The sequence below is a fragment of the Prosopis cineraria genome, unplaced genomic scaffold, assembly GCF_029017545.1.
Source record: "Prosopis cineraria cultivar Desert tree isolate PC_DT_omini unplaced genomic scaffold, ASM2901754v1 PC1699, whole genome shotgun sequence".
Classification (NCBI taxonomy): Eukaryota; Viridiplantae; Streptophyta; class Magnoliopsida; order Fabales; family Fabaceae; genus Prosopis; species Prosopis cineraria.
This window is the reverse complement of record NW_026557024.1, coordinates 13115-28847: the sequence shown is the minus strand read 5'-3', so window position 1 is coordinate 28847 and position 15733 is coordinate 13115. Positions and strand designations below refer to the sequence as shown.

Genomic DNA, 15733 nt, shown 5'->3' with positions numbered 1-15733 from the left:
GTGGATATATTGGATGCATATTCCTAAAGTAAAATGATAAGGAAAACTATTTTCTTTGAAAGAAAGTGACAGATAAGTGAAGGCTATACCTCTGTTTTCCAGATAATCAAGTCTCATGTGCAAATCATCAGCGCTTAACTCTGGTGAAACAGTTGCATTCACAGACATTGAAATTCTTCTCATTTCTCTCTCCAGGAGATCAACACAGAGCTGTCGTTGTTAGATTTCTTCCCCTGCACAGATTGCTCATATATAATCCTTGGGTCTGGTCATCCTCCGACAAATTGCAACAGCCGTGCTGTCCATCTGATGTGATATTTGATACACAGGCCCCTTTAGTCAACAGTGCCACCAAAATGTTTGGATCTTTCCGCCTTGCAGCCACATGAAGAACTGTATAACCTCGAGGATTTGTGCGGTTTATGTCAGCAAACCCAAGATTAAGAACTTCTTTAACAATCTTAGGATCACAATAGGCACAGGCATAGTGTAGGGCATAAGCATAATCTAGTGTGACACAAGACTCCTTCAAAAGAAGAGTCATCAGCTCAATATCATCAGAGTCCAATGCTTTAAGGATCCTCCTAATACTTTTTTCACTTGAAGGTTCCACTTCCATTGCATCAGGAGTAGATTCTGTCAGATCTTTGCGTCGGAGTGATTTGATTTGATTTCACACCAAAACTTCAGGTGGGAGCTCTCTATCCAAAGTTGTGTTTTCAAGGTCAGATCTTGCTAATCTTTGGATGCAGTTTGAGACCGAAGCTGGTCCAGTTGGCAATGGAAGGCTGCCATAAGAATAGAATCACATCTTCTACAAGAGCCTTCTCAACAAAATTGAGGAGACGCCGCTGCATTAATGAAGAGATATCCCAATTAGATCTGTTTCGAATACATTGAAGAGTATATATAAGAAAGAATAAAAGAGTTTTAAGCTACTTGATTAGCTTCTTTAGTTGAGAAAAAGGCTACACAAGTAACATCAAAAAATGATAAGATAAGGAAAACATCCAAAGGTACTGCTGTGGAGAAAGAAGTGAAAAATAACTTGGAAGAGTATGAGACTGCAGACATATATCTTCAAGCAAAACATAGCCATGCCAAATTAGATCCACTGGACAATAAAGATAGACATGTTCCAAAGAACAAACATGTCACTACATGTCACTAAGAGCAATTTCCAAATCTTACAAACATAATTGAGAAAACAAAATATCCAAGTGTGTTATAAGTCCTTGCAAGCTTGGGAAAGCTTCATCCGCTGTTGTTTTAGAAGGATAGAGAAGTATATGTTCTCTCAACCACCCCATCATGTCATGTCCTACAAAACAAGCTTTATTTGATATAAAAGTTCAGTCTCTGTGACTTTGTTAGAGAACTTTTCAATCAGGATGTAATTTGTTAATATCAGACTTTCAATTTATTGCCTGGATTTGTCCCATGTTACCCCTCTTGCACAATGGTAAATAAACACATGAAAAGAAAGTAAGAAAGTGAATTGATATGCTTAGAACAGGAAGCATGCACAACTAACCTGAACAAGTAAAACAAGCTCTTTCATCTGAAATGTGGCAGAAGCATACATTAGCTCTAAAGCATAGTTAATAGCAGGCCGGCATGCATCATGTACACACGTTTCATCAACACATGTTGATACTTCTGGTGGTGATGCCTTCAGCTTTCCAGTGTACAAATAGTGCAAGAAAACAAGGAAGGCTTCATAACCAACGATGCCGTGAGGCACCAGGTCTGACATGAGATACCTTGGCTTACCTTCCTTCACTGAGCCATCATTTCCTTTCTTAAAAAGTTCATGAAAATACTGACTACGTGAAGCCAACATACACCTATGAACACCCACAGGTTTGTCCTCAACAACCAATATCAACATCACTATAGTCATATTCAGGATCTATCAGTAGCTTCTCAAGGCTTCCGCTCAACTTACTGAGGCTCAAGTTGTCAAGATTTGCCACATGCTCATGGCTAGTGCAGGCAGATATGTTGGGATAACTTGATCCATTTGATAAGTAAGATGATGCAAAGCTCAAGGATGATGATGCTTCGTTTGCCTTATCCATCAGTACTAGATTACAATTTAGCCCAAGAATCCTATTATAACGAATTAAATTATTACAAAACCGAAACCAGTATACTCTACAGATTAAGAAGCTCAAATGCACAAAATCCATTAGGGCACTGTTTTATTGTCACCAGAACAACACCAAATATCACGTACAAGCCAAATAATTAAAGTCGGATTCCCAGAAGAAAAAACCTGGCATCTTTGTGTAACAGTGCCCCATCTGACCGACAAAATTTATTGAAGAACAAATAAAAAAAAATAGACCTTGCAAACGCATCCAAGAAAAATAGAATCAAATCTCACATACTGGATCAAGCTTTAGCTCGAGATTGAAGATGAGCTTTGAGAGCATGAATCAGAGACAAATCTTCAGAAAGTCACTTCATGAGTAGGCTGAAAGTTGACCCACGAAGCTTTAAACAGCAGCAAAAGCCAGAAAAGAAAGGTCTGGAAGGAAAGGAGAAGAAGAGCTTCTGACTTCTGAGATAGTTTTACCAGAAGAATGCTTGAACCCTTCAAGGGAAGGGGTTGTGCGTCTGCTCTGGCATGAGCACAAAGGCAGACCGAGAACGGAAAAAAAAAAGAAAGAAGCCAATGAGAGAGAGTTGACTTGCAAGACGGAAGGAGCAAATACAGAGAATTGATGCTTTGAGGGGTTCCTGGAAATGAAAGAAAAAATATTAACAATTTGAAAAATCTAAGTGCCCACGCAACTACTAGACTCACATGACAAAGGACGATCGATATAAATATAAAAATACACACACAGAGATAAACGTTCACGTTTATTTTCATGGTAAGTACTGGAGTCCGCATTATTATTTTTCTTTTGGGGATAATATCATTAAAGAGCGCGCGCTGAAAAGGACCATATTTATATTTAAAGAGTAAAACGATGTGAAAAAAAATTGATTAGGGGCTGAAATGAAACAAAGTTCTGCTGTGAAATTACCTCATTACCCCAATATGAAGGGAAAAGAAAATGCACAAAACCATTATGCAAAAGAAAATTGTCAACTTCCGTGATAAGTTAAATTAGAGGAGGAGGAATGATAGTTAAATTCTAAAGAAAGATTAATGATAATTAGGTCTGTGATAAATTTGTTAAAAAATAAATTGTAAATTTAATTGTTAAATAATTATAAATTCAACAATTTCAATATAAATACAATATTTATTCTTTTGTTAAGATATAAATACAATATTTAAATTCTAAACATAGCTCTCAATTTATAATTAAGATTCTTGTATATATAAAAAAAACCGTCTAAATTAATATATGTAATTCAATTTTTTGGAAAATATTATTGAGACCTAATATCAGTAATTTCTTTTTTTAGCCTTTATTATCATTTGCCCTAAATTAATTATATGTTCTATGCTCTCATTTAAATCATAGAGGTAATGAAATGAGGTAAATTCACAAAGAAAAAATAATAATTTAATTTCAATCCTATATCCAATGAAGTACGAAGGAATTTAAAATATTTTAGTCCTTTTAGTAATAATATTTTTCCTATTTTTTGGAGTGGGTAGATACAAATATCATTTTTTCCACCACATAAACATATACAAACATTATAACGATATTTATTCTCCACTTGATACTCATGAAAAGATTCTTACAAGTGCTTGAGTGTCGCAACTTAATCAGTGAATTTTTTTTATTACAACTTAATCTATAAATTAATGCTACTTGCATTTAATGCATCCAATTATAGCAATAAAGGCAAACTAGCTAGTTGAGTCAAAAACTCGATTTTTTTTATGAGAATGCTTTGTACTATAATTGAAAATAAAATTTTATATTTTCTATGCTAAAAGTAAGGCATGTTTTCCCTCCAGTCCATAATGAATTTTACATACTAAGAGTGAAAAGAAATGCAATCTAATATGGCCCATAATACGACATGTCAAAAATTAATAAAAAAGAAACGGAGATGCAAAATTAAACTCGTACAATGTCTGAAAAAATATTCTTTTACATCAGAATCCTTTGACTTCTTATGCATTCAAGAATACTTTGACTCCTTTAACACTCTTGCAGTTCACTCCGCCTACATCTTATCCTTACCATTTAAGTTTGTCTTAGATGGCTTTTTCTTTTTTATTATTATTATGAATGAGATTCAAATCACTTTTAATCTAAGATCATAGCCTCCAAATTCATCAATCTTCTTCTTAACTTTGATGACAATGATGTCAAATTCTATTTTTTTTTGAATCTTTCTCTCCTTCTTTGGATTCTTCTTTTGAGGAGCAAGCAAAAAAAAACACAATGATTTTGGCATTTTCTTATTTGAAATTCTCTTGATATCCTTTTCTTTGAATGAAGTACTAAGAATTTTCCATGGTTCTCAAATTTTTTACTCAAAGACATTTGTCTCTATCTTTCTCTCTTCATACAAGATCTCTTTTGATAAGGATTTAAATTTTAATTTACTATGTTATTCTTATTATGGATACTTTATTCTTAATCAAATAATATTTTCAAAAAACTATGGAAAAGAGGGCTGAAGCGAGTTATTAGGTTATTACTATATCCATATCCATACTCCACACATATCTTCCATTGATTGATTTTTCCTATTTGATGTTTATCTATGCCAATCAATTAGATAAATAAAAGTAATTTATTTATTCGATATGCATATTGAGATTTTATTTTTATAATAAATAAAAATATTTAAATAATTTGATTTTGAAGGTATAAACGTTTTTTATGAAATAAATTACACTGAAAAAATAAATTAAATGGACTCAAGCATATTTTTATCAACATTTTATACCAGAAAATATACTTTATCATTAATCAACAATAAATGTTAATCAATTAGATGAAATGTACCAATTTTGACAATTATTATCGTATGTTACGATTTAGTATCCATCTCATAGTAGTTTCTTTGTACTATGCATAGTTTCGTCGTCGTCGTCGTAATAATTTTTAAATTTCAAACTTGGCCACCATCATCTTCTTTCTTCTTCCCCTCCTCTTTAATTCAAAAGTACTTTATTTATTTATTAATTTTAATTTTAAATGACGATGAGTAGTTCCATGACTCCATTGTTATTTAAAATTTTATTCTAGCTTTCTTTTTTCCCCTTTCATGTTTCTATTCTCCCTCTCCCTCTCCTTTCTCTAAAAAAAATTACTGATCAATTAAATTATCTTTACTTTTAATTTTTTAGATAATATATTTTGGTTAATAAAATAAATTATGCAAATAAAAAAATATTTTTGTGCACTCAAGATTTCAAATTTTTTTATTTTATGAAAATTAAAATTTAAATAATAATTTATTCTATTTTAAAATTGCTTTGCTCCTGCATATTAAAGATATAAATAATTACTTAATTTATTCTAAAGTGTGTTATTCCTGAATAAGTTTGTACCTTTCTTTGATTAATATGTGAAAAAATTTGAAATTAGGCAAAAAAAATATACTTTCCACTAAGTTCTTCCCCCCATAATCTATCGAAGAAGAAACTTTGCCTCAAAAGATATTTCTAAATCTGTCATTGGTTGTCCCAGGTAAATTAAAATCTAAGCACCAATTTTTATTTTGCAATATGTTATTCTTGTGTATATTAAGAAATATAAACAGTTTTTTTAAAATTTCTCACCCCTACAAATTAAAATGTAATTAGCTTTTTTTTTAGAATTTGTTGGGGCATGCATCATCTCACGAAAAAAATAAATTATGTAATTATAAAACTATTTACAATTGTTTAGGCCATAATAGTATTTATAATAACAGTTATAGCTAAACGTAAAAATAAATAAAAATTATGTATATATTGAATAATGATTTTAAATTAAGTAAATATCATAATTAATATTATAGTATTCTCACCATCCTCTATATAAATCACTTCTAATTATCTCACCAGAATATAGTTAAATCATTAGTGTTGTTTAAGAAAGGAAATAAATTTTCATTTTACTCCCATTAAATGCGTCGTATTTAAAATTTTCATTTTCACAACAGTCTGTCTTCCCAGTTAATCTTTCCATCAAACTTGGCACGAAATGACGGGGAATAGGAAAAATTGGGCGAACCATATTCGTGCTCATCAAGACTAGTAAGATATAGAATGTCTAAATTAAAACTTTTAATTTATATTCTGATAAAATTACGTATAAGTCTCATAGAGTATACTTTTTTTATATGTAAGTCTCACAAAATTTAAAAATTACAGCTAAGTCTTTTGAAATGTAAATGTAATTTAAATTAGGATGCATAAACAATAATACTCTTATTAAAAATATATTATATCAATTCAATAATTTATAACTATTTTATTAATAATTTATAATTATTACTTCAACTTTTTACAAATGCAACGTCAACTTTTTATATCAAATATTCAAACATTTTAACTATTAGATATATAAAGTTACAGTTGTAAAATATTGAAGTGATAATTGTAATTGATAATGAAGTAATTGTAAATAATTAGTGTCAAATATTTTAATAATACATAATCAATTTATTATTAAATATATAAAGTTATAGTTGTAAATTACTTATGAAGTAGTTGTAAATTATTTGATTGATATAATATATTTCTAACAAGGGCATTATTTTCTTTTGACCTAAATTTTAAATTATATTCAAGTCTCAAGGGACTTGGCTATAGTTTTTGAATTTTGTGAGACTTATTTATAAATAAGTTTGTTTTATGAGACCTATATATAATTTTTTATTTTTTTATATTTATTAAAATAAAAATTTATAAAATTTACAATACTTCTAGATAAATTTGCTTATCACTGTTTGAGACAGTTTAGATTTACTTTAATTTATTTATCATTAAAGTGAATGGTCCAAAATTTATATTAAAATTTGTTTACAAATTAACTATCTAGATTCACTCCACAAGCTTTAGGTGCAAAATTTTTAACTTGTAACATTTTTTAAAAAATATTTTATAAAAAATGTCAGTTAAAATATTATTGATATTTTTAATATTATATTTATCAAATAAAAATTTATATAAATATTTTGATATTAAATTTGAAATTGTTCGTAACACATTTAGATTGTTAGTTTTTAAATATTAAACTTGATTGTTCAGATTAAATAGATATAATTCATATTCATGATGAAAAGATTTATTAATTTTTTATAAATATAAATTAAAAGCATTAAATCTAGATAATTTGTATTTAATTTGAACAATCAAGATCTTATTAGGGTGATAACATTATGGAAGACGGATTGAAAATTGGGTATAAGGAACCTTTCGAAAAATTAATTGGTAAAAAAGACCAACTGGAAATTGGAGTACCTAGTTTCAAAGTTTGTATTACCACAAACCGAGGCACCAAACGGAAATTAACTCATACAAAGGCTTTCAGATTTTCAGCGAAAAAAGTGGAATCTTCAGGAAAATCATACAAGTGTACCTGGAAAAAAAAAGTATAATTTCGACAATTATATTCAGAATACTCCTAACTAAACTTGTAAAATTTTAACTTATACAAAGCAAGCATTTTCAAATTTTTCTAGAATACTCCTAGTTAGGCATCGAAAATTTTAATTAATTTTCTCGTTTGTAATTTTTGGTCTTGTGTGCATTATAGATATGATAAACTTGGACACAATACAGATGAATATATAATATGGAGATCAGCAACACATAACTCTATCGTAATTTTCAATGCATATTTATTTGTGTGGCATCAATCATTATCTTCTTACCATGCTATTTTGAATTTTGTTATTGTAATATATTCAATGGCCAAAAAATCTTTGTGTGAATTAAGATATAATACAAATTAAAATATAGCCACGACACTAATAGCAGAACTCAACCAAAAACAAATGCAAGTAAGAAATAGAACACCACCTATCTTGTCTTTATAGGATGCATAGCAAAGAAATAAGAAATGCAAAATCACTAATTAATAATCATTTCAATATAGACACGTTGATTTGGGGTCCTGCCAATTAAAATTCTCCATCGATTTCAATTACTTTAGTAAGAAATGGATCTAATTAGAGCTGTCAATTAGGGCCAGCCCGGCCCTAAAGGGCCGGCCCTTGAAGGGTCAGGGCCTAAACGGGCTGGCCCTAATAAGCCCGATTACATGTCAGGGTTCCATTTTTTAAGGCCCGGCCCTCAGGGCCTCGGCCCTATTTTTTTAAAATTATTTTTTCAATTAAAAATTATAAAATATATATTTATAATTATAAAAAAAGTTATTATTCATAAATTAAGTTTAAGAAAATAAATTTAAATTAATTTACACCACAACAATAAAGAAAATTAAAATATTTAGGTCTAATATCAAATAGCAACATCAAAGTGAATACCAATAAAAATTAAACTTAACTAATATTATCATAATAAATAAATAAGGGATGGATGAATGTATTTAATATGTTCATTTCTTTGAATTATGTATTTAATCTTTTATTTTTTATATTATAATTTAAAAAAATTATAAACGGGCCTAAAAGGGCCGGCCCTTTTATTTTCGGGCCTAAAAGGGCTGGCCCTTTTAGGCCCGATTTACATTTTTAAAGATAAAATGGAAGCCCGACCCTCAATTTTTTCGGGCCTAAAAGGGCCGGCCCTACGGGCTCGACCCTAATTGACGGCTCTAGATCTAATACCATTTAATGTTACTATTCTTCCATGCAACTTGAAAGTTATGGTCATTGGATTTCTATGAAATTCAACTGAGCTAAGGCTTCTCAACCACCCACGTACAATTCCTATATGATTAGTCACAATATATAAAGAAGAAAAAATAACAATAAAATTTCTTTAAAATATATAAATAATAATTTAATCTCTTAAAATGTGATAATTCTCTTGAAGTTTCTAGAAAGTTTTCTGTCATTAATGAATTTATATAAATTATCTAATTATCCGTATTAAAAATAAATGATTCACAAGTTTTGTTTAAATATTTATAATTTTTTATATTCGCAATAATGCAACAGCAAATAAAGAATTAACATGCGAAATTGTGATTTGCTCTTGCATTATTATGGATATAAGAGAAAAATTATGAATATTTAAACAAAACTTATCAATCATTTATTTTCAATAAAGACAATTTAATAATTTGCATAAATTCATTAATGATAAAAAGTCTCTAAGTATTAGAGTGTAAAAAGAAGTCCCATATCTAAAATATTAAAAAATAGATCATGATATATAAAACTTAGAAAGTATCTAATCAAATGGTTTAAATTATTTTGGTAGATTATACTATCTTTAAACATACTTAATATAATAAATTTAACATGGCATCAGAGCCATTCGATTGGAAGACAAAAAAAAGAAAAAAAAGGAAAAAAAGAAAGAAATGAAAGATGAAAAAAAAATAAAATACAACAAGAAGTTAAAAAAAAGAAAATAAAAGAAAGAAGAAAAAGAAAAAAAGAAAAGAAATTGAATAAACTTGAGGCCTCTGAGACTAAAAAAGTACAAGCCTAGGTAAAAAGAAGAAAAAAATTAAAAAACAAAGAGAGAAAAATAGTAGAGAGAATATTAGAGTGTAAAAAGAAGTCCCACATCTAAAATATTAGAAAATGGATCATGATATATAAAGCTTAGGAAGTATTTAATCAAATGGCTTAAGCTATTTTGATAGATTATACTATCCTCAAGTATACTTAATATAATAAATCTAACACTAGGGACTTTAAGAAAATTATTACATTTCAAGAGATTAAATTATTATTTATACATTTTAGAGGGATTTGTTGCCATTTTTCCTAAAAAGAACTTCTTAACAATCTTTATACCAAGCATCTCAATAATACCTCATTACTTAATTCTTATGATTTTAACTTAGTTGTAATTCGGCTCTTGAATTTTATGCCTAATTAATATTTTAAGTTACTAAACCCTTTTAATCTTTACAAAGATTAAATTTTAAAGTAGTTGTAATCTTTATAATTTTATTTTTAAAACTAATATTTTAAATAATTAAAACTATCGTGACTGAGATGCAAGAGTCAAAGTTTGAGGATCGAATTACAACTGAGTCATAATGAGTCAAAATTTAAAATTGAGTGATAACAAAATTAAAACTATGGAGATTAAATAATTAATTTTTTCCATTTAAAATTATTGCTTACTCTTCTATTTAATATAAAAATAAATTTATAATACAAATGAATTAATATATATTTTAAACATCTCATATAATTTATTTATATATTAGTTTATTAATATTTAAAATGATATTGTCTTCAAAAAAATATTAATGTTTATATTAAATATAAATATTGTCCCTTCTAATAATTTTTTATTTATCCTGACACAATTTCAGAAATATGAATAGGTATAATAATTGTGTCTGAAGTTAAAATATTTGGATTATATTATCCTTAATACAGACAAGATAACAAGGAAGGGCGACTTATCAGTTAATGAACAAATTTGTCTAATGAAAATATACATAGACTTTGTGAGGGATGAATTGAAAGAAATATGATAAACGCTTCTTAAACTTTGTGGTTTTGCTTGTAAACGAAAATGGAGGCATATAGTAATTTCTTTTATATTCAAAAAGGAGGGAGTATAATAAATTAAATTTATTTTTCTATAAAAAATAATAAATAAAAAGATAACAAAACTTTTAGTCATTTAAGTTTAATTTTATCAAGTTTGCTACTTCAATTTAGCTCGATTATCGACTTGGTCTTTATTATTTTAAAAAAGGTAACAATGTTAAAATATGTTAATATGAATAATAAAATATTAATGACAACTATGTAAATTAATGAAAAGAAATATAATTATTTAGGTAAGAAAAAATTCTGAAATTTTAAAAAAAACACAACGTAAAACATATATTAATTAAGATTAAACCTATTTGGAGGCTAATTTGTTCTCATTTAACTATTTATACATGCAAAGTATTAATATATTTTACACATTATATTAATTTAAAAGTCAATTTATATTTCAAAACTTATAAAAAAACTAATATGATAATTTAAGAAAATATAAGAGATTAAATTAATAAAAATTAAATTTAAAAAATTAAGTCAACAATTGAGGCAAACTTGAGGGATTAAAGGTGTTCTTATCCTATAAATTAACTTTAAAGGTGATCAGTCTTACATTTTTTAATAAAATAATAAATTTTTTTTGAAAGATCTATTTTATGAGATTATATGATATTTGTTTAAATTTTTAAAAATAATCAAAATTTAAAAGAAATAATATTTTTTATTTTATTTTTTTAGTAGTTACCTTGAATAACTTTGAAAGTAATTTGATAAAATAGATGCATCAGGATATCATAAAATTTTAAAATAAATAAATAAATAATTATATTTTATTATTATAATCAAATATAAAATAATACCTGTTTTTTAAATAAAAATTTGGGTTAAGAGGCAACAATGTCCTATAAGTTTCCTTCAAAAAGTTACAAGTATTTTTACCTTTAAAAAAATCAGTGTTGCCTTGATAAGATGGATAAGAGATGAGAGATGATGTTAAAAATGTGCAAAAATCACTGGGATACTATAAAACTTTAAAATAATTAAATAACGAATTATATTTTAATATTATAACTAAATATAAAATAATATTTGTTTTTTAATAAAAATTTGGGTTAAGAGATAAAAATATCCTGAAACTTTTTTTAAAAGAGTTATAACTTATAAGTATATTTACCTTTCAGAAAATACAATGTCGCCATAAAATTTAAGAAAAGGGTGCAATATTTTAAATCTTTGGTTTAGCCAGTAAATGCACACGTCTTTCTGTGAGTTGTTCTTCTTTCACAATCAAATTACACATTGCCACCTCTCTGCTTCTCCTTCTTGGTCTTCTTTCCTCTTCAGCTTCAAAGGTATGCCCTCTCCCAGTTTCACATTTGCGAAGAAAATTCCTAGCAAATGACTGCGATAGTTGTAGTTCCAAGGGACTCATGTTATAATGAACTACTATACAGTTACCAAATGCTATCTAGATAAATGAACTGATATGATTCAAACTCCTATTGGAGGGAAGATAAATAACTCCTACTCCAACCTAAAGGTTTAGAAATCAGAAAAACTTAAGGAATTATACATTTATCAAAACCAAAGGCTATCCAAATTTTTCATAAGTCAACTATCAGTACAGCCGTGCTGCAACAACAATGGATAACAAAGATGGTGTCTGACTTTTGAATGAATAGCACAATAGGGTATATTGATTGTTAAGCAACTCATCTACAAATAAGAAAGTGTACTGTAGACTGTAGAGTAAAAGTTCTTTTGCTGCATGTACTCTAGCTCTCAGGAAAATGGGAGAATTTCATTTAAAGGCCCTTCGATATGACATAATTTATTCCATCAAGTCCTAAAAAATTACAAGATTCACTAGAGGCTCGGAGCACTAAAATGAAATAAATTTTTTTATTAAATAATCAAAACACCTTTCAATTATAATTAGCATTACTAAAATAATAAAATATTAGCAAAATAATAAGTCAAGTTACAGATTTTAGAATAAATGTAATATATTATTATTTTTGTTATATTACTTGTAAAACTCATGACTTGTTATTATAACAATGTTACTTGTAAAAATTATAACTTGATTTATTATTGTATTGATATTGCTTATAAAAACTATAATTTGACTTGTTATTCTAAAACATTATTCATGCAACTAATATTCCTTATGGAACATAACATTACTTATAAATTCTCTAACGTTGCTTGTCAAATCCGTAATGTTACTTGCAAATATGACTTCTCTTAAATGTTATTTACTTTTGTTTAAACACTAGGAGTAATAATGTCATTTCACTATGAAACTTGATTTCATGCAGGCCTTTAAAACCTGCATTGTTATTTCAAAAATATTTTGGGTGTACTTGGAAAACATGTGCCTACCATAGTCGTAAAATGAAATTCTCCCCAAGAAAATTGTCCAGTGGCATCAAAATATGCACTATGCAATGCATCAACCAATTGACAAATGATAACATTGAACCACTTGTCTAAGGGGGTTTACCTACAACAACTCGAGACACTTATAAAAGCATCCAAATTTAAATATAATAAATTTAACCTCAACCATTGACAACATATAAAAAGCAGCTTCAATTGTTAGCAATGCAAAAGCCAACAAAAAATTTCACACTTACCTTAGTGGTTAACTTCTTGTCACCCTTCTTCCATTTCTCGCTCCTCACACATTGATCACTTGCACTCAAAGAGCCTGCTCAACATGGCCAGAATCAAGTCGATGGTCAAGTCAGTGACTTTATCAGTTGACACATAAGGGATATTTGTAAACCTCAATCCCCTTCTCCCTACACTTGTTCAAATCAATCTTATCCACTCCAACACTGAAGCTAGACAAGATCGCTAGCTTGGGTAAGGCGTCAATGAGCGCGGGATTGATAGTGGGCTAAAATAGTTCAAACTTAATAGTAGTGTTGGGAGACGAGGAAGACACAAACGTTGAAGAGAAAACAAAGTGGGAGAGAAAGGAAGCTAAGAAGAGTTAAGGAAGAGGGAAAGAAAGATGTGTGTCAGGTTATTAGTCTATAGGTCAAAATTACACCATTTTTAAAATTTCTAGGGCAATATTGCTTTTTTTAAAAGATAAGATACCTATAACTCATTTGAAAAAACTTTCAAAATATTTTCACCCCTTAACCTAACAAATTTCTACCAAATAAATCTCTAACCTATAAAGTGTTACTTAACTAATAACAAATAATTTCATTTGATAATAATGTCACCTTAGTTACAATTTTTTGGTGTTTTGATTCGCATTTGGGTGGAGGTAGGTTCCTATTACTTGGGTTGGTTTGTGTTTTCTCCATGTACTTAATTTGGTTTGATTTAATTAAAAATTATTTATAAAAAAGTGTTTAATCTCTTAAAATTTGGTTGGAGATCACTGAATGATATTTGAAAAAAGAAACAAAGAAGGGCTAAAGTATAAATCTATTTCCAAATGTTTTTAAGCCTATATAATCTGTCAAAGTATTTAAAGGCACAATATCACTCTGACGTTTTTTAAAATGATAATGTTCAATCATATAGATTGTTAGTTGACCTTTTATACTTTCCTATATGGCACTAGTGGTGAAGCCAGGACTGAGAGTTAAGAGGTGCAAGATAATTTAATTTAAAGACTAATAATTGTCTAAGAAAATTTAAATAATTAAAAATAATAAATATACTATGACTAAAATCGTAATAGTATAAATAAATCAATCATTTTTCTTTTTAAAAAATATATAAAATGTGTTAATATACTTTTTTATGTAAATATGTTTTTCATGTATTATCTTAATTGTTAAAATATTATATATCTAATAAGTTTTTGAGCTTGAATATTTTTTATTGAGTTTAAAGAATGCAAAATATCAAGAATGGGAAGTACAAAGTTACAAAGTTTATATATCTTACTTATCATTTTTTCCAAATTGACGGGTACATTTGCCTACCCTTATCACAATATGGCTTCGCTAATTTATGGCACCTATGTCACTTTCTTTTATTTGATTAAAATTTCATTTCTTTTATTTCTTTGCTATTTAACCTTTCTTTTTCAACCTCCTTCTTTCTTTTTCATTCTCTTCTCAGTTAGCTTGAAGACATCAACTCAAGGAAGTAAAGGACTTGGCATTTAGAGCTCTTGGCTCCTATCAAAACACCAAATTCACATCCACCATCGCACCCCTATCCTATTGCCCTTATGAATTGACAAGAAAGATGTACACAAAGGATGAGGAGGAGGATAAGCCCATAAACCTATGGTGAGGAGGACTTGGCATTTAGACCATCTTGGGTTCATGCTCCTTCACCTTTGTGCTGGGCTCTTGTTCCTTCTTCTTAACTGTAGTCCCTCATCAGTTGTGATTGTTGGTTGCTCTATTTATGGAACAGTATTTTTATTCAAACTTTTAATTTTTTATTCTTCGAGGGGTAAATGTGAATTTTATGAAGGAAGGGAGTAAGGAGTAAGGGAGAGGAGGAGGGAGTTGGAGGGAAGCCTCCTTGACTATAACATTCTGAATTTCACTTCAGGAAAAACTAGTTACTAATTAGAAGTAAATTAGTAGTTAGTGAATTAATTATGATTTTGAATGATGGATTGATGTGTGGTTTTGATTGGTTAGTTTGATTATAGGTTTGAATGGTAGAATTGCAATTTAGAACACAACGTGTGAGCACTAGTGAGATTTATCTTATTGTGCCATGCACTACTGTATGTGCTGTATGCATTGTGGCGCATGGCACTTTAGATAAAGCTGATGTGCTCTGTAATAGTATAGCCTCTAGCCCTTTACACTAGCGAATGCGGTGTTGACACGTGTCCCCTCATAGGCCCACATGTAACTTTCCTCATGATAGTACATAGGTTATTTCTCACCTCACCAAAAAGGTCTTTTGGAATCGTTCTAAGGATTAAGCTCTCAACCTCTCCTACCTTAGTAAAGTTGTGTTGTTATTCCTATTTGTGTAGATTATTCCTCACGTAAGGGGCTAGGGGCCATGCTGTTACATAAAAGGCTTGACTCAATAGTACTAGGGCTGGCCACAACTTTACTAAGGTAGGAGAGGTTGGGGGCTAACTTCCTCGGGTGAGAAATAACTCATGTACTACTATGGAAAAAGTCACATGTGGGCCTGTGAGGGGACACATGCTAGC

General features: G+C 28.8%; 1 pseudogene; it reads right to left on the bottom strand.

Annotated features, from left to right (window-relative positions):
* Positions 1-70: 70 nt before the first annotated feature.
* Positions 71-2530, bottom strand: LOC129300674 (BTB/POZ domain and ankyrin repeat-containing protein NPR1-like; annotated as a pseudogene).
* Between the last annotated feature and the right edge of the window lie 13203 nt (positions 2531-15733).